At 35.8% G+C, this 24,966-nt stretch overlaps 1 pseudogene; it reads left to right on the top strand.

Annotated features, from left to right (window-relative positions):
* The first annotated feature begins 276 nt into the window (after window positions 1-276).
* Window positions 277-1,310, top strand: LOC122725643 (annotated as a pseudogene).
* The last annotated feature ends 23,656 nt before the right edge of the window (window positions 1,311-24,966 follow it).

Here is a 24,966-nt window from a genome sequence, read left to right as displayed (position 1 = left end):
TGAAATATCAATCCAGCCATTATCTAAAACATGAAACTTTTCTATACCACCTTTCATTACCCTCTCCAAAAATGTTTCTTCTCAAATGCCTGTAATGATAATAAACTTACCACACAAGGAAGTCCATTCTAATTTTAGATAGCACTAAGTTTTAAGAATTTTCTTTATTGGGAATCAAATCTTTGAGAAGAGATGAAGGCTCCAGGTGAAATGTTAGGTGGAGGTGGAAAATTGGATGAAGATTCATCGAAGAAGACAGAGAAGCCCACAGACAGCATAAGCAGTACTATAATGGATGTAGACAGCACAATTTCCAGTGGACGTTCAACTCCTGGAATGATGAATGGACAAGGAAGCACTACTTCTTCAAGCAAAAACATTGCCTATAACTGTTGTTGGGACCAGTGTCAGACTTGCTTCAACTCTAGTCCAGATCTGGCAGATCACATTCGTTCCATACATGTAGATGGTCAGCAAGGAGGGGTATTTGTTTGCCTATGGAAAGATTGTAAAGTATATAACACTCCTTCAACCAGTCAAAGTTGGTTACAAAGACATATGCTGACACACAGTGGAGAGAAACCTTTCAAATGTGTTGTTGGTGGTTGCAATGCCAGCTTTGCATCTCAGGGAGGGTTAGCGCGTCATGTACCCACACACTTTAGTCAGCAGAATTCTTCAAAAGTTGCCAGCCAGCCAAAGGCCAGAGAGGAATTTCCTTCTAAACCTGGAATGAACAAGAGGAGGAAGTTAAAAAATAAAAGATGAGGGGCAGCTAGGTGGCGCCGTGGATAGAGAACCGGCCCTGGAGTCAGGAGGACCTGAGTTCAGATCCGGCCTCAGACACTTAATACTTACTAGCTGTGTGACCCTGGGCAAGTCACTTAACCTCAATTGCCTCACTTAAAAAAAAAAAACCACAAAAAAATAAAAAAATAAAAAAATAAAAATACAAGATGACGCTCATTACCACGACCCCACGACTTTTTTGATGCAGACACTGGATGCAATATGACATCGAGCCATATGCTTTAACCTCTCAGCCCATATAGAAAGTTTAGGAAAGGGACACAGTGTTGTTTTTCATAGTACTGTAATAGCCAAGAGAAAAGAAGATTCTGGAAAGATAAAACTTCTGCTTCATTGGATGCCAGAAGATATTTTGCCTGATGTGTGGGTTAATGAAAGTGAACGACATCAATTAAAAACTAAAGTAGTTCATTTATCAAAACTGCCCAAAGACACTGCCTTGCTTTTGGATCCAAACATATACAGAACAATGCCACAGAAGAGGTTGAAGAGGTAAAAATAATAATAATAATAATAAAGCAAACAAATGGGGGATACCTACAGTCTTAGTCACTGACAATGGGTTTAGGAATAAAGTTGCACATTAGAGACAACCCTTTCCCTTTTTTCTCTTCCTTCCCCCAGTACTTAGGCAATATTTATGCTTAGTGTAAACATTCTGTGAATGAAGTAGATGCTTCTGTGGAATGTATTAATATATTACTGTATATCTACATTTTCATGGAATGGTACAGTGGGAGACTGAGCAACCACTCTTCTGGCAACTTAGTGGAACAACTTCTAAAAAGCTTTGCATGCTTGCTGCTTTAAGCTGCTTTTCTTTAGTGATTCCAGTAGTTTATATTGAAAATTATTACAATTTTGTGCCCTTAAAAATTTTTTAAAGCACTCTTATATTTGTCTCTACAGTGTTCATTGATTTAAACTCAATTAAGATATTAAGACAATGAAAATTATCAAGAGATAATTTTAATTTTCAATTATGATTAATAGATGTGATTGGTTGCCATTTGTGTTATTTTGCAGAACACTGATAAGAAAAGTATTCAATTTGTATTTAAGCAAACAGTGAATGTCATTTGCAAGCAACCAAAAATTTTATCTATCGAATTAGGACTGAAACTTAACTGTTAAGCGTGTTGCAGTATGTCTGGTGACTCCCTTTTCAGGCTTAGGGCTTTCTCATGGGGTACAGTATGTTAATATTTACTTATATAATGAATCTGTTAATGGTTTTTGAAAAACCTCTTTCAAATGTTTTGAATACTTTTGGTGTTTTCATTTTAAGACCAATTTTTTCATGAGAAAAGCAATTGATTTTTCTTTTGATACAAGAAATTTTTTTCTTTTTTACTTATTTGGAAATTGAATTCTTTATGCACCAATGTTGGTTTGGGAAAAGAAAATAAAATCACTTTCTTGCTTATTAAGCAAGAAGCCATATGGATTTTTTTAAACTTAAAGAAATAGAAAATTGTGTAACTTGTTAGTCTTATATGGAGACAAAAATGTTGCATAGAGATAATAGAACATTGCTTATAAATAATTCAGCAGATTTGTAATATATTTTTATATTATGAAATGTACTGTAGATGTTTTTCTAGAGGCATGAAAGTTAAAATGTATATATCATGGTAGAAATAATATTGAAGGATATTGTAATTCATTAGTGCTGCCAGAATTGTTAATAAAGCACCTTCCTTAACAATAAATGTCTTTTGGAGACTTAAAAAAAAAGAATTTTCTTTATCTTGAGGTGAATTCCTTCTTTTCAACTTCCATCCATTCTTTTAGCTATGTCAAACAAAACATTTTTTTATATTTTCTTTTGCTTAACCATGTCTGCTCTATCCTGTACTTGAGCATTTATAAATGCAAATAAAACAATTTAAATTCATCACTATTCAATTTCTTGTTCAATTTGCCATCTTTCTTTACACTAAAGTTCAAATTTATGTCATCAAGCATCAAAGCCATCAAATTGTAGGAAAGAAGATTAAAGAAAAGGTTTACATAAAGCAAACATGTAGTAGAAGTGAAATCATTGAGGGATTATTCTATATGCCATCTCAGGGAGGGTTATATATCAAAAGAAGGGAATAATTATTGATGGCATGTTGATTAATAATCTGTTTGAGATATGAAAATGTGTCCTATTTATAAAAATTTAAGACATGTTATATGTTTATGCTCAACTTTCAGGTATAAGACTAAAGAGAAGCATAAAAACAAACAGGAAAAAGAAATCATAAGGGATATTAAAAGGTTAAACTATTAACATTCCTACATGGTAAAATAATACTTGTAACTCATAAGAACTTTCTCAATATTAGGGCAGCTAGATCGAGTATATTTAGACAGAGGGCACAGGTGTGAGTTGAATATGAAGGGATGATATCTTTAAAAAACAAAATTTAAGGGTGAGAGAGGAATGCACTGGAAGAAAGGGAAAGGGAGAGGTAGAATGGGGTAAATTATCTCAGAAGAAGCAAGAAAAAAGTTTATACAGTGGAGGGTAAGATGGGGGAGGTGAGAGGGAGTGAACCTTACTCTCATAAGAATGGGCTCAAAAAAGGAACAACATACACACTTAATTGGATATAGAAATCTATCTAATCATGCAGGAAAGCAGGAGAGGAAGGGGATAAGCAGTGTGTAATAGAAGGGAGGGCAGATTGGGGGAGGGGACAGTCCTATACAAAACACTTGAGGAGGGACAGGGTGAAAGGAGACCGAGAATAGCATAAATGGTGTGGCAAAGGATTAGGATGGAGGGAAATACAGTTAGCAATAGTAACTGTGAAAAAATTTTTGAAGCAAGTTTGTCTGAGAAAGTTCTCATTTCTCAAACATATAGAGAACTGCATCAAATTTATTAAAATAAAAGCCATTACCCCATTAATAAATGATCAAAAGATATGAACAGTTTTCAGTTGAAAATAATCAAAGTTATCTATAGCCACATTAAAAAAAAATACCCACTAACACTACTGATTAGAAAGATGCAAGTCAAAACAATTCTGGGGCACCTTATAACTATTCGATTCAATAAGAGAACAGCAGAGGAAAATGACAAATGTTGTAGGGGATATAGGGAAAATGAGACATTAATACACCCTTTATGGAGTTGTAAACTGATTCAACCATTCAGTAGAGAAACTTGGAACTATGGTCAAAGGACTATAAAACCCTGCATATTCTTTGACTTAGTAGTACCACTGCTTGGTCAGTATCCAAAAAGAGATAAAAACCAAAAAGTTAAAGGATCTATACATGCAAAAATATATTTATAGCAGCTCTTTTCTGGTGCCAAAGGATTAGAAATAGAGGATATGCCCATAAATTGGGGAATGGCTGAACAAATTGTGCTATGTGATTGTAATGAAATGCTATTATGCTATAAAAAAGGATGAGCAGGATGCTTTTAGAAAAGCCTGGAAAGGGGCAGCTAGGTGGTGCACAAGCCCTGGATTCAGGAGGCCCTGGATTCAGGAGGACCTGAATTCAAATCCAGCCTCAGACACTTTACCCTTACTAGCTGTGTGACCCTAGGCAAGTCACTTAACCCCAATTGCCTCACCAAAAAAAAAAAAAAAGATATAGAAAAACCCGGAAAGACTTACATAAGCTGATGCAAAATGAAATGTACTGTTGTGCAAAGTAACAGCAAAATTGTAAGATAAGCCCCTGTAAATGATTTGATTATTCTCAGCAATACAATAATCTAAGACAACTCTAAAGGACTTATGAAAAATGCTATCCATCCCCAAAGAAAGAACTGATGGTGTCTGAATAAGGATTGAAGCATATTGTTTTAAAATGAGCCTACTATGTACTAGGCACTATGCTAAGCATTTTACAAATATTATCTCACTTGTTCCTCACAATAACCCTGAGAGATAGGTACTATTTTATTCCCATTTTATAATTGAGAAGCTGAGTCAAATAGAGGTTAAGTGAAACTCCCAGGGTCACACAGCTAGGAAGTATTCTAAGGAGTGATTTCATCTCAGATCTTTATAACTTGATGTCCAGAGTTCTATTTCTTTCACCACCCAGGTGCCTCTAGTACATAAATATATATTAATGCAAAACACTTTGTCTGAAAAGTGTCATTTTGGTCTACCAAGTTTGTTATTTTGTGTAATCAACAAACAATAAGTACATCTTAAAATCTAGTTCATGATAAAATTATCATTTATTAAAGTTTGCTTGAATGCCCTCAAAGATGCCTTCAGAGTGTGTATTGGTGATCCTCAAACAGATTTTGTATAAATGGAAGAAAAGATATATAGTTTGGCAGATACTGATATCCTCAGTTGCATTTTTTTTGGCCATGGAGATATTTTAGATGTTGTTTTTTCTTCTTTTTCCCCTCCTATAGATACTTTTTAATTAGGTCTTTTAATGTCCTCATACCTGCATTGCCATTAGCACACATTTCTTGAAATGTGTTACAAATGAGCTGCTTTCCCCATCTTTGTTCTCCTTATGTCATTTCTACTTCCTCTCTAACCTCCTCTAAGACTATGTTAGCATCCAAATGTGTGGGTTTACGATCCTTGATGTAGAAAATAGCTTAGTGTAATAGTGTTTTCATTCTTCATCTTTTTGCAGCCCTCTTTCCATTGTCATTCTTGAATATTCTTGGGATAATTTTGCTTAGTTGTATCTTGCCAAGCAAATTTTAAACTGATTTTGTTCCCCAGGGCTTGTCTCTGATTTATGGGATAATGATCATTGCTATTTATTAGCTTTATTCCCAAGATTTTGTAAAGGATTTTATATTCTAACCCATTCTGCCTTTGATATCCATATCTCTTTGCAAATGAATCAGAAGTTTGCTGAATAAGGAAGTTTATGGTCTTTTGTTCTCCTTATTGAAGCAATTAATTTAAAATAATTTAAGTTCTGGATGAAATTATTATACTCTTTATCAAAGTTATATCTTTGTCCAATTTATGTATTTTTTATTTTAATAGCTTGTTTAAATAATTCACTTTTTAAACTCTTCTTAACTTTGTAGCATACCTTTATTCATTACTATCCTTTCTTGTAGTTTATTATGAATTCTAACTATGGCTCTGCTCAATCAACGATCTGGCCATGCACAAATAGCTGATTCAGGATTACTTTGCAAGTCTAACATATCTCTCTTCTCTCTGTTAAAAATGTAGACAATTTCATTCTTTGTGAGGTTCTTTATCAATTTTTCTACTCTTAGGTTATTGATTGTTATTATTCTAAATATCTAATTTTTAGTACCTTCTACCACCTTTTCTGATAGTCTATTACCATTGCTCCAAAAGAAAATAGGAGCTCAACAACATTGAGGCATATTTTTCACTTTTTTTGTTGCATCACAGGTTTCTATTGCAAAAAAAGTCATCATCAGGTGGTCAGCTGACTGAAGATATATAAGTGAATGTGAACATCCACACAGAAAAGACAAAATTGATGAAGAAAGTCTATTGATCAGATTTCAACTCTTATCTTAATGGATACTCTATGTTGCCCCATCTTCCCCTAAAAGCAAAGCTTCTCTTTTCAAAAGAGGTATATTATTAGTGCTGCAATACTGCACCACTGCACCATTGCTTCTGAAGTTATAAAGATGAGCATTGCATCGAAGAAAGTGCATAAGGGCTGGGGAGTATGAACAAGAAATACCATATACTCAGTGAAGAACTTTGAAGAAGAATAGGAGGTAATGAGGTTAATGAGTTTTATGACAAAATCACATGATCTGGCTGATAGATAATGAGTGAATAACCAGAAAGCTCCAATGGTACTCATGATGTTGAGCGAAAGCAAGTAAAGTCTCAAAAATATTGGGTAAGCATGATAATAAACTTCTGGGATACATGGATGAAACATGCAGGATGGATAGGGATGGATGGGTTCAATTTGTTACTGGAGTGAATTCTGATATTAAGAATCACAGATCCATTTGAGTAAGAGTATTGATACTCTCACAAAAGTAATTCAAAGAACATCAATAGCTGACATTTGAAATGATGAGTCTCTGAATTTTATAGGGGATTAATGAGAATAATCCACACACATCTCAATATTTTTCAAGACAATGCATGATAATGAAACACAGAGGCTTTTGAAAATATATACATCACAAATCATCAAAGGTGCTGTCTCAATGTAATAATTTTATTATAGTCTTATGATACCAGATTTTAACCTTATGGTCTTTGTCTCCAATACAGAACTCAATTCATATAGAGTTTCAATTATCTGCTTTAAGAAAATAAAACAGTGCGAAAGTCAGAAACATGTTCTCAGTTCTTTTCTCTCTCCTTACCATCAAACATGCTGTATTTTAGAAGAATGGAAGTGATGGCCTCAGTGGCACAAACAGCCCCAACACCTCACAAAAATGTTGCACTGGCAAATCCCTCAGCATGCAATGGTCATGATTTAGCATCAAGAGGAACTAATTCAACTAATTGGCTTCCTAACAGTTCATAGTCTCAAGTTAGAAATGAATTCTAAGGGGCAGCTAGGTGGCACAGTGGATAGAGCACCAGCCCTGGAGTCAGGAGTACCTGAGTTCAAATCCAGCCTCGGACACTTGACACTTACTAGCTGTGTGACCCTGGGCAAGTCACTTGACCCCAATTGCCTCACTAAAAAAAAATTAAAAAAAAAAAAGAAATGAATTCTAAGAAGTTTTATGTGACCAGATTTTTTTTTCCCTAGGAAGAAACTTCCATTTGTAAAGGTCTAGCTCATGCTATTTAAAAAAATAGTAACTGACTGTGGGAAGTGACATCAAAATAACCAAATTGATGCCAGTCAACTCTCTAAGTGGAACATTGTTCTCCTATAAGAAACAGCAGAGACCCTCTACTTCTGTTTCAATGTCTAGAGACCCCTCCTTTCCCCACTTCCATATAAAATCATTTAAGCAAAAGCAGACTAAACTCTGCTCGCACATTTAGTATAGTTAAGGGTAGATGCATTCATATGAAGGGGTTGAAAATAGAAATAATCAAGGTTTTATATAAATATTTATTCATCATATTTAACATTAGAATTTCTCATATGTTTATAGGTTTCCACCAAAAAATTCATGTTCCTTTAAAATATATAAATATATTTTATCCTTTTAAAGAAATCATATATATATATATATATATATATATTATATATAATATATAATTTGTTAAAAAGGATAATTCCCTGGAAGGGGAGAAAAATACATGGAGGAAATCAATGTGATATAAAAATGAAATTTTGAAAAGTCTGTTTTTAAATTATCAAGAATTCCCTCAACTATACTCATAAGACTCAAATGTCTTTTGGTGAAAGTCCCAATATTAGACTTAAGCCATTTGATCTATCTGAAAGCTATGTGCATTGTATTCACTGAAGGAAAAGATAACGGGCAAAGTGAGAGAGTTTTCTGTATTACTTTTGCCATAGGGTGTGGGGTATGTTCAGGGAAGACTAGTACCTATGGTGTGAGGGCTACTGAGACCTTTTAGAGCTGCTTTGATGTCCACCTGATCCACCTAATTCTCACCTGTGGTTCCAAGAAGCTATAGCATGTGCAGCAGCCACACTCCAATAAACTGTTTTAGCAGATGGGCTCAACCAGGTGGAGGGTAACCAAGGGGTCGCAAACCCATCAGTGAGTTATAGGAGTGTAAAGATGTGAAGACTTCCCCTTGTTGGAATGGGTGGATGAAAACAATTTGTTCCAAGGGCTATGAAGGCAACTGAGGCAGGTGTTGTGGAGTGCTCAGAGTTGCTTAGACATTGAAGATGTCAAGGTCATCCATTGAAACTCAACCACCACTTTTGCCACGATTACTGGATCACAGAAAACGAATTCCTGCAAATACCTAATTTGTTTTCTTGATTATTTTCATTTTAAACTGTAGATTTTATTAACACAGAATCATTATGGAAAAATATTTCTAATGAAAATTCATTTTTATAAAAGTTTAATGTTATCCATTTGTGTTTCTAATAATGTATATATGCTCTCCACTAACGCAAATTTTGACCCTTTTACATCTTAACAAACTGTCTTTATGAGATATGTCCTAAAATAATCATTGCCTAGTTGTCAATTTTTTAGGACTGATCTTTTCTAAACTAACCTAAGCTTGTTCTCAGAAGACAGAGATATAGCCCAATATTAACAACACGTTAAGGGTTTTTTTTTTTTTTTACAACTGATTAGTATATACTAGAGGTTCTCTTCCACAGATAGACTTCACAAAGTCAAGGTCACCTCTATAGGATGATGTCACTGGAAGTGGAAATTACTGAAGGGCCAGCCTAGCTGAATTCAAAAGGACTCATGACTACAAGGCACCCCCACCCCACCCCAACCCCAACACACATGAACAGAAATACTCCACCACCCCATGTTTACTTATAGGAAATCATTTACTAATATATGACCTGAAATGGGAAGCATCTAATTCTATATGAAGTTTCATGTCCTAGAAATAAAAAATAATATGCCATACTTTCCAATGATGGAGCATGACACCATGGATAAAGAGTTGTCTTTAGAATCTAGAAGTCTTGCCCTATAAAAAAATTGGTTCAAATCTTGCCCACTCACATGTACTGGTTGTATGGACATGGACAATTCACTTAATTTTTCTATCCCCTAGGCAATTTGGCAGTACTATAAATTGGAAGAGAGTTCCTTATCTGCATCGATAGAAGTTTTCCACTGGGAGTCACCTACCATAAAGAAATCATAGGTTTATGAATGTAATGGAATACTATTGGTTGTAAGAAATGATGAGGAGGATTTCAGAGAAATCTGGACTTACATGAACAGATGCTGAGCAAGATGACCAGAACCAGGAGAACATTGTACACAGAAACAGCAACATTGTATGATGATTAACTGTGATAGACTTAGCTATGCTCAGCATTGTAATGATCCAAAACATTTTCAAAGACCTCATGATAGAAAATGTTCTCCACATCCAGAAAAAAAAAGAACTGTGGATTCTGAATTCAGATTGAACTGTATTGTTTCTACTTTTTGGCTGTTTTTTTTCCCCTCTCCTTTATGAGGTTTTCCCTGTGGTCTGCTTCTTCTTTCACAATATGACTAATACAGAAATATGTTCAATGTGATTGTACATATATAACCTATATCAGATTACTTTCCATCTTGGGGGAGGGGGGTGGGAAGAGAGGGTGGAAGAAAAAATCTGGAACCAAAAATCTTATGGAAACAAATATTGAAAACTATCTTTACAGGTAACTGGAAAATAATAAAATACTTTTATGACAAAAAAAAAAAGAAAAAGAGGGGGCAGCTAGGTGGTGCAGTAGATAAAGCACTGGCCCTGGATTCAGGAGGATCTGAATTCAAATCTGACCTCAGACACTTGACACTTACTAGCTGTGTAACCCTGGGAAAGTCATTTAACCCTCATTGCCCTGAAAAATAAAAGAAATAATATGTTTGGATACAAGCACAAGCACAATCACCACCATCACAACAACAAGCATGCCCCTAAACTCACTAACAATGAGATATCCCCCCACCAACACACACACACCAAATTATATTCTGGCATTCATTATAAACATTTTTATTCTAGAACAAAATAACTGAAACGTAAACCAAAAATTAGTATGTTTTAAAGATATTTATACTTTATCTATTCCTCTGACAACTTAATCACTTGCTCCAACGTAACAGAAACATCAGTAGAGATGGGAGATGAAATGGTTTGCCAATGCATATATACTACTAATATGAGGAAAATAGGGACTCAGTATATGCCTTTTACATCATTTTGTTTAGCAGAGATGAGATGGCCTCATTGAAGAAAAGCATAGTGACTAAAAACAAGGCTTTAGATCAGATAAGTTCAATATTTCACATAACTTGATTATTTGACATTTCAGTAGTGTAATGATTGGAATGATGCCACCTGCTGGAGACTTACTGTAGAAAAGCTCTGCCATGAAGTGAAGGTCTTTGAGGGCAAGACCAGGAGTCTTTTCTTTGGAGTCAGGAAATGACTTTTGCTTGTGGGAGGAAGAAGGGGGGGGTGCGCTCTGACTCTCTCTCTTTTCTGGGCACTCAGGCGGAGAACGGATCTAGGAATGTGCTCTCCCTTTAATAGATAGATGAATGTAGGCCTTTCTTTCTCTCTTTACCAAATTCTTATTCTCCTTAATAAATGCTTAAAAGCCTAACTCTTGTTAAAGCTTATAATTTATTGGCGACCACTCATTAGATATTTTAGACAGACTAGCTAGAATTTTAGCCCTTAACAGATGGCTGACCACGAAGAGGAAAGCTGAACCTCACTCTTCTGATCTTCCAGTTGGGTAAGAAATTTCCCCTACCCTGTCCCTTTAAATAAGAAGTACTGCTGAATTGCTGGGTGTTTTCCTTTTAAATTGTTTCAAATGGACCTTTTAAACTCCCTAATTACCCTATTTTTGAGTTTAGTCTGTTTAGCCAGACAAATAGGAGATAAAATCATGTTAATGCTTTGTTTTTGTGGATTTTCTATTTTTATTTTTGTTAGAAGAGCCAGCAAGGTGCTCACACAAGGGAATATAAATATCCCCCTCTCTCCCAGCCATGCTTTTTCAGAGAAACCTCACACTCCTGCATTTTTTCAAATTCTAATGCTGAGAGATTCTCTAATTTTGCATACTTGGAGGCAAGGGCCCAACCTCTAGACGCAGTGTGGAGAGGGGAACCCAGGCCTGAGTTCAAAATCAAGTCTGATTCAAATTACCCTGGTCCCTCCCCTCCTCTCCAGACCCCACCTTCTACTCCTCCCATAGCCAAGCCCATTGCTTCCCCTGCCAGGGAAGTCCAGAGATCTGATGAGCATGCTTAGCTTTCTCTACCTGCATTTGCAGCTTCAGGCTCAGCCATTCCCCAGCCTGGCTGTGATTCTGACTTAACCTTAAAAAACCCTTCAAATTCCGGATGTGCTCCTTTTGTTCATAATTTTGCTAATCTGCTTTTGTCTTTAATTAGTAACCTTATAAAGCATTTGTATTATGAAAGGACTAACAGACAATACAGAGGGGTTAAAGAAGAAAAACTTAAGCCGAATAAGAATGACAATCATAGTTCAAGACTCCGCTTCTTTTACCATGGAAGGGTACATATTTTACAGAAATGTAGAAGTAAGCAGCAAGGTATTGATATGAGTATTGGGGATTTTAGATACCGGAATCAAAAGTGTTCTGAATTCACTCAGAGTAATAGTATTAGTTCAGAGGTTACCTAGGATTTTTATGCTATTACATTTACATTTTGGAATTAATGGCATGGGTTTAATTTCATAGAGATTTTCATGCTTTTGAGATTGTGTTTTATACTTAGTCTTTAAAACAAGGAGAATATTTGTAAAAGCTTTTTATAGTCATGTGATCAAGTTTATATTTTGTAATTCTTTTATTAATGTTAAGTTCACATTCATTTAGATTTGCTTAGTTTGAATCTCATTGTCTTTTATTGTTCCATGTGTATTTTCTTCTATTCATTCATCTATCTCTATTTTGAAACAATGTAAGATGGTTTGAATTTCATAATACAATGTTAATTCTGAGAGTATTGTGCCCCCATTTTCTGAGTTGTTTGTTTTTATTATTTTTTTTCTCTCAACTGATAATTTGATTGAACTCTATAGAGCATTTCCCTGGCAAATCATTTGCCATGGCAAGTGTAAATTGATTCTAGAAGTATTATTTTTTTTTTAATTTTTTATTTTTTTAGTGAGGCAATTGGGGTTAAGTGACTTGCCTGGGGTCACATAGCTAGTAAGTGTTAAGTGTCTGAGGCTGGATTTGATCTTGGGTACTCCTGACTCCAGGGCCGGTGCTCTATCCACTGCGCCACCTAGCTGCCCCTAGAAGTATTATTTTTGATAAGCCTATTCCAAACAACAAAAAAAAGAGGGGAACATTTGTAAAAGTTTTCTTTTTTCAAAAAAAAAAGTTTTCTTTGAGATTGTATTGTACTTTAACTTATATTTAAATATGTTCTGATTTTTCACAAAAGTAATTGTATACTTAAAAAAGGGGTATTTGAAATTGTTGCATAATTGTATGTTATATTCTGAGTCAAGGTATATTCACATTTTTTGCGATCATTTATTATCCTCAATTTTTTAAAATCCATATGAGACTTGGATTATGGGAATTTATCATTTAAGACATTAATTGCCTTTATTCTAAGTTATCAGATGCCAGTTGGCCAAGATGCTATCCAATCACAAGAGGAATACATGCAAGAGCAGACATTGAACTGTCATGAGGGGAGACATGCTTGAAGTCAAGGTATGGCCAAGGGCACGGCTTGACAAATGTTGAGGTTGGATTCTCTTGGTTTAATATTTTATTTTATTTTTCCCCACAACACTGTACAGATGGCTGGAAGTTTTGATCCCACCCATCTTATTCTTCACCTGGCTTCTATGCCCCCTCCTATATGCCTAATGCCATGGACATCTCAATCCCATGCATCTGATTAAGTATGACTCAGTTTCCTCCAATATGTTCAGTGGCATGGACATATATTCCTTCCACCTATTTTAAGCCTGGCATACTTCATGGCTTGAGCAATAGCTCAAGTGTGTGAATGCTCATATTCCATCATTTCTCTGTTCTTTTATGGTAACCCCCATAATTATCTCAGGTGTCATGATAAATACAGTGTTGAATTTGGCCTTGACATCTGTTACCTATTATATTAGATTTTTAAATTTCTCATAATGGCATGAGGATAATGAGGCAGATGATGCAAAAAGTGATGAAACAAAGATAAAAATTATTTTTAAAAATTAATATTGCAGCAATTGTCTTCTCAATTTACCCTCCACAAGGGGGGACTATAGTAATATTAATTTTAAAGAATGTTTTAATTTTTGTTTTATTATATGTTTCATGTGTAACAACTAAGATTCTGAATTCCCTTAGACATGTTTTTTAGAACTCTCATTGTTTGATTTGATTATTGACAAAGCTATTTTAAAGTTGTGTTGAGCTCAATTTTGTAGGAAATTTTCCTGGCTGATTACCAGTATCCACACATCAACCCCTGAAAAGACTTCCATTCCACGACTACACCTAGAGGACATCTGAGAAAAGACTTTCAGAGACTTTAAATGAACAGTTTTGATTTGTTGTTTTTGTTGTTTTTTTTTCTCTTTCTGTTATAATATACACCATCTGTAACATGTATTCTCTGCAGAGGCCCTCCCTTTGCAAGACCAATATCAAAGCACCAGTTCATGAGGACAAAAATCGCCCCTCTGGACAAAACTTTCCTCTCTACCTTTTCTATATTGTTATTAATATATTTTTAGTTAGCATAGGTTATTATATTCTGTTATTTTTTACTGTTTCATCAAGGAAACTCCTCGTTTCTTGAAGAAACAAAGCAGGGACTGTAATGATTAGAATGACGCCACCTGCTGGAGATTTACTGTAGAAAAGCTCCACCATGAAGTGAAGGTCTTTGAAGGCAAGACCAGGAGTCTTTTCTTTGGTGTCAGGAAGTGACGTTTGCTTGTGGGAGGAAGAATGGGGGAGCCTGGCGCTCTGACTCTCTCTCTTTCCTGGTTACTCAGGCAGAGAGTAGAGCTAGGAATGTGCTCTCCCTTTAATAGATAGATGAATGTAGGCCTTTTTCTCTCTCTTTACCAAATTCTTATTCTCCTTAATAAATGCTTAAAAGTCTGACTCTTGCTAAAGCTTATAATTTATTGGTGACCACTCATTAGATATCTTAGACAAACTAGCTAGAATTTTAGCCCTTAACAGTAGGGATATATCTCCTACCAAGTTAGTAATTGATTATTCATAAATCTGTTTAATTCACATCTTTTCCACTATTTCAAATGGCTATTTGGGAAGTGAAGCCTAAAACACCAAAGAAAAAAATAGTACAGTTGGAAAATGAAGTGGAAAAAAAAAAGAGGCAAAGATAAGAACTCCTTCTATGATGAAAATATGAAATAGTAAGATTCTTTCCCACCTACTTTGCTGCTGAATTTTCTTTTGATAGTGTTTTTTATGTTTATTTTGAACTCATAGGACTAAATATTACCCCATTAAACATAACTTAATATTTACTAACTTGTTTGGGTATCTATCTATTTTCTCTTTCTGCTCATAAAGAGAATGGTTCATCCAAATGGGCCTTGGGGTAGGGTTTACAGATATTACTATGTAATATCAAGATAGGACCTGTTATTTCAATTGGTTTAAGGAAGTTCTGAATGAGAAAACTCTCTACTAAAGGAAGTCAGCTCCTTCTCTGCAACTTTTCATTTCTAATAACTGCCTAGGGCACCAAGAGGTTAAGTGATTTGACATGTCCCGAGTCACAGAGATATTATGATTTAAAGGCAAGACTTAATTCAGGTCTTCCTCATTGAGGCAACTTTATAGCCTGTATGCCACATTAATATAAAAAAAATGTTTTTCAACTAAGTAATTTCCCCTTCTACCCTTTCTTGGTTCAATTCCCCCAAATCAGTGGCCCTGGAGTATGACTGCTTCCTTTAATCCTGGTGGTAACCCTTTGGGTAACTACTCCTGATACTGTATATCATGAGCCCCCAGAGGTACACTTACTATTAAGGATGAGATAGAAGACTTAGCTCTTAAAAAGACATTTTCAATCAATCTTCAACTTTTGCAGAGGTAACAATTTTAGAAAATGGCATATAAGTAAAAAACATGAATGGCCTCCGACATTTGACACTTACTAGCTGTGTGATCCTGGACAAGTCACTTAACCCAATTGCCTTACAAAACAAAAAACAACCTCTACATTTTCATGGGCATTTTCCAACTGCTCACAAGTGTGAAATGGAAAATTGTCAAATATTAAAAAAAATTTTAAATGCAAGGTTCTTTCCCTGCAGATATAGTTATATGTATGGAATGAAGCAGTTGTTAAACTAGTCCCAGAAGATCTCTGAAATTATCCACCCTTTTCTATTCCAGAGCCAATGCACTGGAATTCTTGTCTTTTCTTTCAAAACCCTGGGGTTTGGGGCTAGGTAGATTGTCAGTAGGTTAAACTTGAAGTTGTTTCTGGCATTGGTCCACAATAGTAGTGTGGCATAATCCTGAAAAGCTTTGAACCCAGGGACTTTGGCAATTGCTTTTTTATGTACCTACCTGTTTCATAATCAGATTATTCTCATGGGCATTATACACTAATTCAGATAGATAACCTCTTTTGTCAATCAGCATTTTCAACATACTCTGAAATTTGGCATCAGCCAGAGTATCAGAAGAACCAGCTTCACCAGAAAGTTTCACAATTTAAAAACCATAACATAACTTAGAATGATAAACCAACCCTTGGCTAGCGACAAAAGACTACTTTCTCTTGGCCCTTCATTACAGGCTTATAAATGTGTTGGGCCTTCAAGTGGATGGTTGCTGTATCGAACACACTTTTTAATTCTTTTACCATCTCTCTCATTTACCCACAAATTCAGTTGCTGTTCCATTTTTTTTCAATTCTCCCATTATGCAGTTAGGAGGTTACTTTAGCACTTTCTGGAGTGGATTCCTAACAATTTTATGAATACTTTCCTCCTTTTTGCAGACATAATGAATTGTTGATTCATTAACACCAAACCTGTAGCTGACAGAGTATGCAGACATTCTGGCATGAAGTTTATCTAACACCTTCATTTTTTCACTAAGTCACATCACTGACTTTGCATCTTAGGCTTAGAGCCCAAAGGACTTGTACTATGCCTTGGTGGCATGATTTCAACACAAAACGAGTTTTGAAGGTAAATGAAAATATGCAACAAATGCATGGGGAGATGAATAAAACATACCTCATTTTTCCCCTTTATTGCATAGTTCCAAATGTGTCCAGTTGCCAATATAAAAGTGAAAAGGAAGTTACTAATAAAATCACACAAATGCTTGAAGTCGTAAATGAACTAGTGTTGAGAACTGACTGTACTTAATAGCCATAGCAAGAACAGTAATTACAGGGCAGCTAGGTGGCATAGTGGATAAAGTACCCGCCCTGGATTCAGGGGGACCCGAGTTCAAATCCAACCTCAGACACTTGACATTTACTAGCTATGTGACCCTGGGCAAGTCACTTAACCCTCATTGCCCTGAAAAAAAAAAGAACAGTAATTACAAATTAATATTCAAGGAAAGTGACAATTCTGAATGAGCACAGTTTCTAATTTTTTTCTTTCTTTGGAGAGTCTTCATAAAGTTCACTTCAGGGTGAAGGTATAAGTTTTCTTGATGGATAAGTCTAACCACAGCTAACTAACTCACTAAAGAGCATGGCATCTCATCTGGACATGTGGTTCAGCTGTGCTTGCTCCTGGGAGGGAATTTTATCTAATGCTGGATGGGTAAATGTACTTAGCAGAAGGGCAGGCAGATGCCTCAGATGCTAGGATGTCTCCGCAGAAGGTGTGGTATCTATACCAGAGAAGTTGAGCTGCTAACCTACCTTGCTATTCAGTGGACAACTGCAGCCTCCACCACCTACAGGTTAAGTGCTAGTATGCTCTTTCAACAATGGCAGAGACCCATAATCTGAGGCTGACAGATGCCTCTCCAAGTCCTACCTCTGGACTTCAGTCTTTAGGTTTTTCAACTTACAGGAAGGAGATGGCAAATGGAAAACCTTCCGGGTGACATTTTATTCTAGTTGAGAAAAGGGTTCACAGTGAAGGACCTTACTCTGTGGTGGGCCATATGTCAGAGTGACCATTATAAAGATCATCTAGTAAAATTTCCAAATTCCTTTTGGACCTTATGCAAAATGAGTGCTTGGGAACAAAGGCACTGCAGCATTCTATTTTCTGGGGCAGGTTCCTTGCTCATGATATCTTTTTCATATATACTTAAGCTATTCAAATACTTAGAATTCCTTTGTAGGAGAATGCCTGGAATGTAGAAGCTATGTTTCTGCCACTTTCTCCTCCTTCACCTGTTTCACATGATGCAGTGGCCTTGCTCTTTACCCAGTCAATCCTCTCTACCTGCTTAAGAAATCCCATTCGATCCTGTCTCATATCCAACATATTGACCCCTTTTTGTCTTCCACACTATATCACTTATTTTCAATCTCTTCCTCCCTACTGACTCATGTCCTATTGCTTACTAACAAACCTATGTTTCCCTCATGCTGCAAAATCCTTACTTGATTCTTCTATCCCTGCTAATTATTGTCCTACTTCTCTTCTGCTCTTTGTAGCCAAACTCTTCAAAAAGGCCAGTTACAATAGGTGCCTCTGCCTTCTCTCCTCTTACTCTTCTTCTTGACCCACTACAAACCAGGTTCTGATATTACCATTCCACTTGAAATTGCTCTTTACAAAGTCATTAGTGATCTCTTACCTGCCAAATCCAATGACATTTTTCTTAAACCTCATACTCCTTAATCTCTCTGAAGTCCATGACACTGTTGATCCCTCTCCTTATTGATTCTGTCTTCTCTCTAGGTTTTTGGGAAAGTGTTCCCTCTTCAGGTTCTCCTCCTTTTCATGTGAGCAGTACTTCTGCCACCTTTGCTGGATCTTCTTCCAGATCATGTCCTCTAACCATGGGTGTTCCTCAGGGTTCTGCCCTGGTCTCATTTCTCATTTCCCTCTATACTATTTCACTTGGTGATCCCATCAGTTCCCATAGATTTAATTACCATTTCTAGTCTACCAAATCTCAAATTTACCTATCCTGTCTCAAACTGCTGACTTCTAATCTGACATCTCTAACTACCTTTCAGAGATCTCAAACTACATGTTCAATAGACTTCTTAAATTCAGTATGTGCAAAACAGAACTCATCTTTCTCCCTAACACTCCAAACAAACACACACACACACACACACACACACACACACACAAACTTTTCCTATCACTATAGAGGGCAACATCTCTACTTTCTCCTAGTCCCTAAGGCTCAAAATTTAGAAGTCATCCTCAACTCCCATCTCTCCCTTCCCTCATATTTAATCTATTACAAAGGCCTATCAATTGCACTTTTGCAACATCTCCCTAATACACTTCCTTCTTTCCTCTGACCCTGCCACCAATCTATAGCAGGCCCTCATCACCTCTCTGATGGGGGTGGGGGGGTGGGGTCTTTCTGCCTCAAGTCTCTCTTTACTTTAATCCATTCCCCATTCAGCCATCTTGTACAATACATAAGGACAAAGACTGGACCTGTGATTTCATGTATGTGGCTAAATCCTGGATGAGGAAATTCTCTCAATGTACCTTCTTTGCTTCCTCAAGTCTTAGCTGCCTAGCACATTGAAAGGGTAAATGTCATGAAAGTCAGAAAAAGCCCAGGGTTCCCAAGCCAGTATGCGCTTGGGGCAGGGCTCTAACTCGGGTCTCACTGGCTCTGTGGCCAGTTCTATCTACAATGACAGACTGCTTATCACAAAATACACAGTGCTCTTAGTACACATTAATTAAGTTTTGTGCTCTTCTCAAAAGCTTCTAGAGAGTTTATTCATATTTCGGCCAAGATCCAAAGAAGTGTAACAACCTAATTGTATAAGGCCACAATCATTCATTCCTTTACCTTCTATTAAACAAGCCGTTTTCAAATCTAAGCCAGTGAATATGTGTATATTCCCTACATATAAATATATACATAACTATATTTTGAAACATATCCCTGACTGTTCATGTGTCATTACCTCTTTCAACAACTTTTCCTTTTCCACTCCAGAATTATTTTTCTTTGTACCTTCAAATTTTCATTCTTGAAAGATCCTTATTCTGTCTGGTCTGATTTTCCATATAGAATTTTAGTCCATGTGATAAACCCTAAAATTTCTTTGACCTCTTTGAAATGCGTTCTCCTAGGATACACAAGGAGAGTGAAAGAGATTTGGACTAGACCTGTAATTTGATTAGTATAGGAAAGGCAGCCAGGGAACAAGCATTTATTAAATGCCTACTATGTGCCAGGCACTGTGCTAAATGCTTTACAAATATTATCTCATTTGATCTGTACAACAACCCTGGGGGAAAGGTGACAGTAGTAAATTTGAGTAGTTTGGCATGCATAATAATTAAATTACTTGCCTAGATTTACACATCCTAGTCAATATATAAGGATGGATTTGAAACCGTCTTCTGCACCCTGGGTCTACTCTTCTATCGATGGCATCAAGTACTGAATGAAAAAATTGCCTTTACCAATACAAGTTGGCACTTTTCCTACAACTTTGTTTTTAAGAGTAGTCTGCTGTTCTAAAAGAATAAGTCAACTGATTATGGTCACACACACTCTACATGTATCAGAGATGAAACTTGAACCTAGATCTTCCTGCCTCCAAAGCTGATCTTTTATACATTCTTGCTACTTTAATGTCTGGTCTATCCTTAAAAAAACTCCAAAAATGTTAACTTGATCTCATCCATCCTTACCATCCATCCTATTGTTCAACATCTCTTCTCCCTTTTCTAGCTAAACTCTTAGAGAATGCTTTCTATACCTGATGGCTTTGCTTCTTTTCGTCTCTCCTACTTCTTGCTTCTCTGCAGTCAGTCACCACTCAATGGAAACTCCCCTCTACAAAATCACTAATGATCTTTTAGTTACCAAATCTTATGGACTTTTCTCAGTTCTCATCCTTCTTGAACACCCATAGTTAAGGGCATGACCTGGCTTCAGCCTTTGACACTGTCACCTTCTCCTTAATATTCCTCTCTCTCTAGGTTTTCATGACTGTTCTCTCTTGCTTCTTCCTCTTTGTATCTAACTATCACTTTTCAGTCTCTTTAGCTTGATATTTTTCCTGGTCATGCCCTTAACTAGGGGTGTTTTCCAAGGCTCTGTCCTGAGCCCTCTTCTTTTGTTCCTTCACTTGAGGATCTCATCAGCTTCCATGGTTTCAATGATCATTTCTATGAAGATGAAAGTTAGATTTATTTGTTTAGCTCTACATTCTCTCTGGACCTCTAGTTTCATTTGTCCAACTGCCTATCAGATACTTCAAGCTGTATGTGTCATAAACATCTTCAATCAAACCTGTCCACGACTCAACTCATTATATTTTTCCCCAACCCATCTCACTTACTGAATTAATATTTAATAATAATAATTAATATGAAGGATATCACTATCATTTGTGTCATCTGACCTTACAACATAGGCATCATCCTGAACTTCTTTGTGTCTTACCATCAGTATCCAATCAGGTATTAAATACTGTCATTTATATTTTTACAACATTTCTTGTATACTCTGCCTTCTCTGCTCTAATTATGCCACTATCCTGGTCCATCTCTCAGATCTGTTTTCCTCTGTTCATATTAGGAGAAGGGATTTGTCTGGATGATGACAAGAGTATTAATTATTTTTTAACCATCCAAATAACTCAAGTATTTGTATGGTAGAAAAAAATGAAAATCATCATCTTATAAAATGAGGCATGAATATGTAGGAAAAAAGTTCTAAGTCTCAAGATAGGAATGCCATTTACCCAATTTCCTCAGCAAAAGCTTTCATCAGAATTCACCCTAATTATGGTAGCTGATTCTTGTATTACACCTACATCTATCAAATAGGAATAAAATATTTTCTCTGCCTGAAGTGCTCTTTTTGAATGTTATCAGTTTTTGAAAATATGAAATTAATAAATTGACAAGATTTTTTCCCATTCTATAATTAACTTCTTTAGGTTTCATAAGGTATGGAGCTATACAGACTTCTTAAATATTTACTTCTTGTCATGCCAAAAAATAATTTCACCCTATTTCCCACTTAGCTCCTATAGGTTTATTGTTTTTCAGTTTTACTCTCAACATAATTAAACTCACTTTGATTATACCATGAGTAAGCAGCAATACCTCTTATGTGAATAGGGTATTTCACCAAGCTACCATGAAAAAACTCAATTTATTTCAGCCTCAAAACAATAGGTGAATTTTCTACCATGACTTTTTCTGCAGCCTACCTGCATCATATCTTTGACTGTGAAATAGCCAAAGATATTGCTTCCTGAAATAAGGTTCTCCCAGAAATAAATTATGTTGTAGTGGGGTTTCAAACTGAATTGATTAGTGCTACCCCAGAAGATTCCATGAAATGCTATGAACTATGCCTGACTGGCAGCAACAATTAAAACAGCACATACACTATTTGTGTAAAGGGCTATGTGTGGTCACTATAGTTTTGACAACATCACTTTTCTTCTTAGAGTGACACAGTGGATCCACAAGATTTAGTAGCTTATACATTAAAGGATCAAAGGACTTTAAAGACTAGAAAAGCAGGGGTGCTGATTCAAGGGAGTGCAGATTGGGGGAGCCAGTGGTCAGAAGCAAAACACTTCTGAGGACAAACAGGATAAAAGTAAAGAGAAAGATAAATAAGGGAAAATAGGAAGAAAGAAAATACAGTTAGTAATCATGAGTGTAAATGTGAATGGAATGAACATACCCATAAAACAGAAGCAGATAGCACAGTGAATTAAAAACCTGGGTTATACAATATATTGTTTATAAGAAACATTTTTGAAGCAGAGAGAGAAAGAGTAGATATAAGTGACTAGAGCAGATTCTATTATGCTTTAGCTGAAGATAAAAAAAAAAAGAGGCAGCAGGGGCAGCTAGGTGGCACAGTGGATAAAGCACCGGTCCTCGAATCAGGAGGACCTGAGTTCAAATCCGGACTCAGACACTTGACACTTACTAGCTGTGTGACCCTGGGCAAGTCACTTAACCCTCATTGCCCCACCAAAAAAAAAAAAAAAGAGGCAGCAATCATATTTGTAGGCAAAGCAAAAGCAAAGATAGATCTAATTAAAATAAATAATCAGAAAAACTACATTTTGCTAAAAATGTATTATAGACAATGTAGTATCAATAGTAAACATATATGTACCAAGTGGTATAGCAACCAAATCCTTAAAGGAAATTAAATGAGTTACAAGAGGAAATAGACAGTACAACTGCACTAGTGCGGGATCTCAATCTTCCCTTCTAAGGGAAAAAAATAAACAAGAAAGAAGTTAAAGAGATGAATAGAATTTTAGAAAAGTTAAACGTGATAGACCTCTGAAAAAAACTGAGTGGGGATATGTAAAATGGATAATACTGATTATATTCAATTTTAAAAGGTTTTGTACAAACAAAGCCAATGCAGTCAAGATTAGGAGGAAAGCATAAAATTGAGGGGACATTTCTACAGCAATTCTTTGATAAAGGCCTCATTTCTCAAAAATATAAACTAAGTCAAATTTATAAGAATGCATGTAATTCTATTGTGAAATGGTCATATGATATGAACAGTTTTCAATAAAAGAGATCAAAGTTATCTATAGCCATATGAAAAAATTCTCCCAATCACTACTGTTTAGAGAAATGTACATTAATACAAGTCTGAGATCTTATCTCATGCCTATCAGATTGGCTAATATGGCAGAAAAGGACAATAGAAAATAATGGAGAGGACATGGGACATTAATACATTGCTGGTTGAATTGTCAAGTAGCCCGATTTGTAACTATGCCCAAGGGCAACAAGACTGTGCCTTCCCTTTAACCCAGCTAAACCACTATTTGGTCTATATCCCAAAGAGATTTTTTTAAAAAAGGAAAAGCACTTATATATACAAAAATACTTATAGTAGTTCTTTATAGTGTTAGCCAAGTATTAAAAATTGAGGGGATAATCACCAATTGGGGAATGGATGAGCAAATTGTGACATGATTATGATAGAATAGCATTATGCTATAAGAAATGATGAGCAAGATGGTTTCAGAAAAATCTAGCAACACTGATATGAACTGATGTTAAGTGAAGTGAGCAGAACCAGGAGAATGTTGTCCACAGTAACAGCAATATTCTACAATGACCAATTGTGAATGACTTAGCTATTACTAGCAATACAATAATCTGAGACAATTTTGAAGGACTTATGATGAAAAATGTTATCCATCTCCAGAGAAAAAACTGATGGAATTTGGATGCAGATTGAAGTGTACTTTTTTGAAACTTTATTTTTCTTGGTTTTTTTGGGGGGGAGGGATCGGCATTTTCTTTCACAACATGACTAATATAGCAATATCTTTTACATGACCACACACACATATATAGTCTATCTATATAGCATATATAGCATATGTGTATATATATATATATATATATATATATATATATATATATATATATATGTTTGTCACACACATATACTTTGCTTGCCTTCTCAATTCAAGGGGAATGAGAGAAGAAAGGGGGAGAATTTGGAATGAAAAATTTCAAAAATCAAATGTTAAAATTGGTTTTTTCCATAAAATGGAAATGCACATATGTGCACAGCACGTGCGTGTGCAGCACATGTGTGCACATTACAAAAATACATACTAGAATATGGCCTGACAGGAGATATCCCAACAGTAACCCTCTTTAGCCATTGTGCTTTACTTTGGAGGCAATTTAAATTTTAACATTTAACAAACTTGAAAGCCTTTTTTTAAAAACCACCACCACCACCACCACCACCACCACCGGCTCCTAGAAGAGTCTTTCCTCAGCAGTATGTTTCTTAAAGCATTGCCCAGAGAGTTAGCTCTCTGCTAAAGCTATGCCATGAGAGGGACCAGGAGATGTGCACCTATCTATCTCTCCCTGTTGGTGAGCTTAAATGGTGTTGGCTTCTTCAGCAGTTTCCCCATGGTGTTTAGATTCAGAGGAGTCTAATGAGCTGTAAGTGCTTTATGCTTAAGTATCTGTTCATGTTCTCCAATTAATTTTTTTTAAATGTATGAGGTATTTTATTTTTTCCATTACATGTAAAGATAGTTCTCAACTTTTGTTTATACATGCTTTACAATTTCAGATTTTTCTCCCTCCCTCCCCTCCTTTTCCCCTCCCCTAGACAGCAGGTAATCTGATATAGGTTATATCTATATATCTCTATACATATACATATAGATATATATATATACACACACACACATATATATATATACACATAATAACATTAATCCTATTTCTGCATTAATCCTGTTACAAGAGAGAGAATCAGAGCAGTGATGCAAAACCTCAAAATAGAAAAAAAACAACAACAGCACCCAAAACAAAAGAAATAATATGGTTCAATCAGCATCTATACTCCACAATTCTTTCTTTCTTTTTTTTTCTTGGACTTGGA

Source organism: Dromiciops gliroides, chromosome 4 (assembly GCF_019393635.1).
Source record: "Dromiciops gliroides isolate mDroGli1 chromosome 4, mDroGli1.pri, whole genome shotgun sequence".
In the NCBI taxonomy this organism is placed as follows: domain Eukaryota; kingdom Metazoa; phylum Chordata; class Mammalia; order Microbiotheria; family Microbiotheriidae; genus Dromiciops; species Dromiciops gliroides.
Note: the sequence above shows the minus strand (reverse complement) of the source record. Positions and strands in the feature narration are given on the sequence as shown.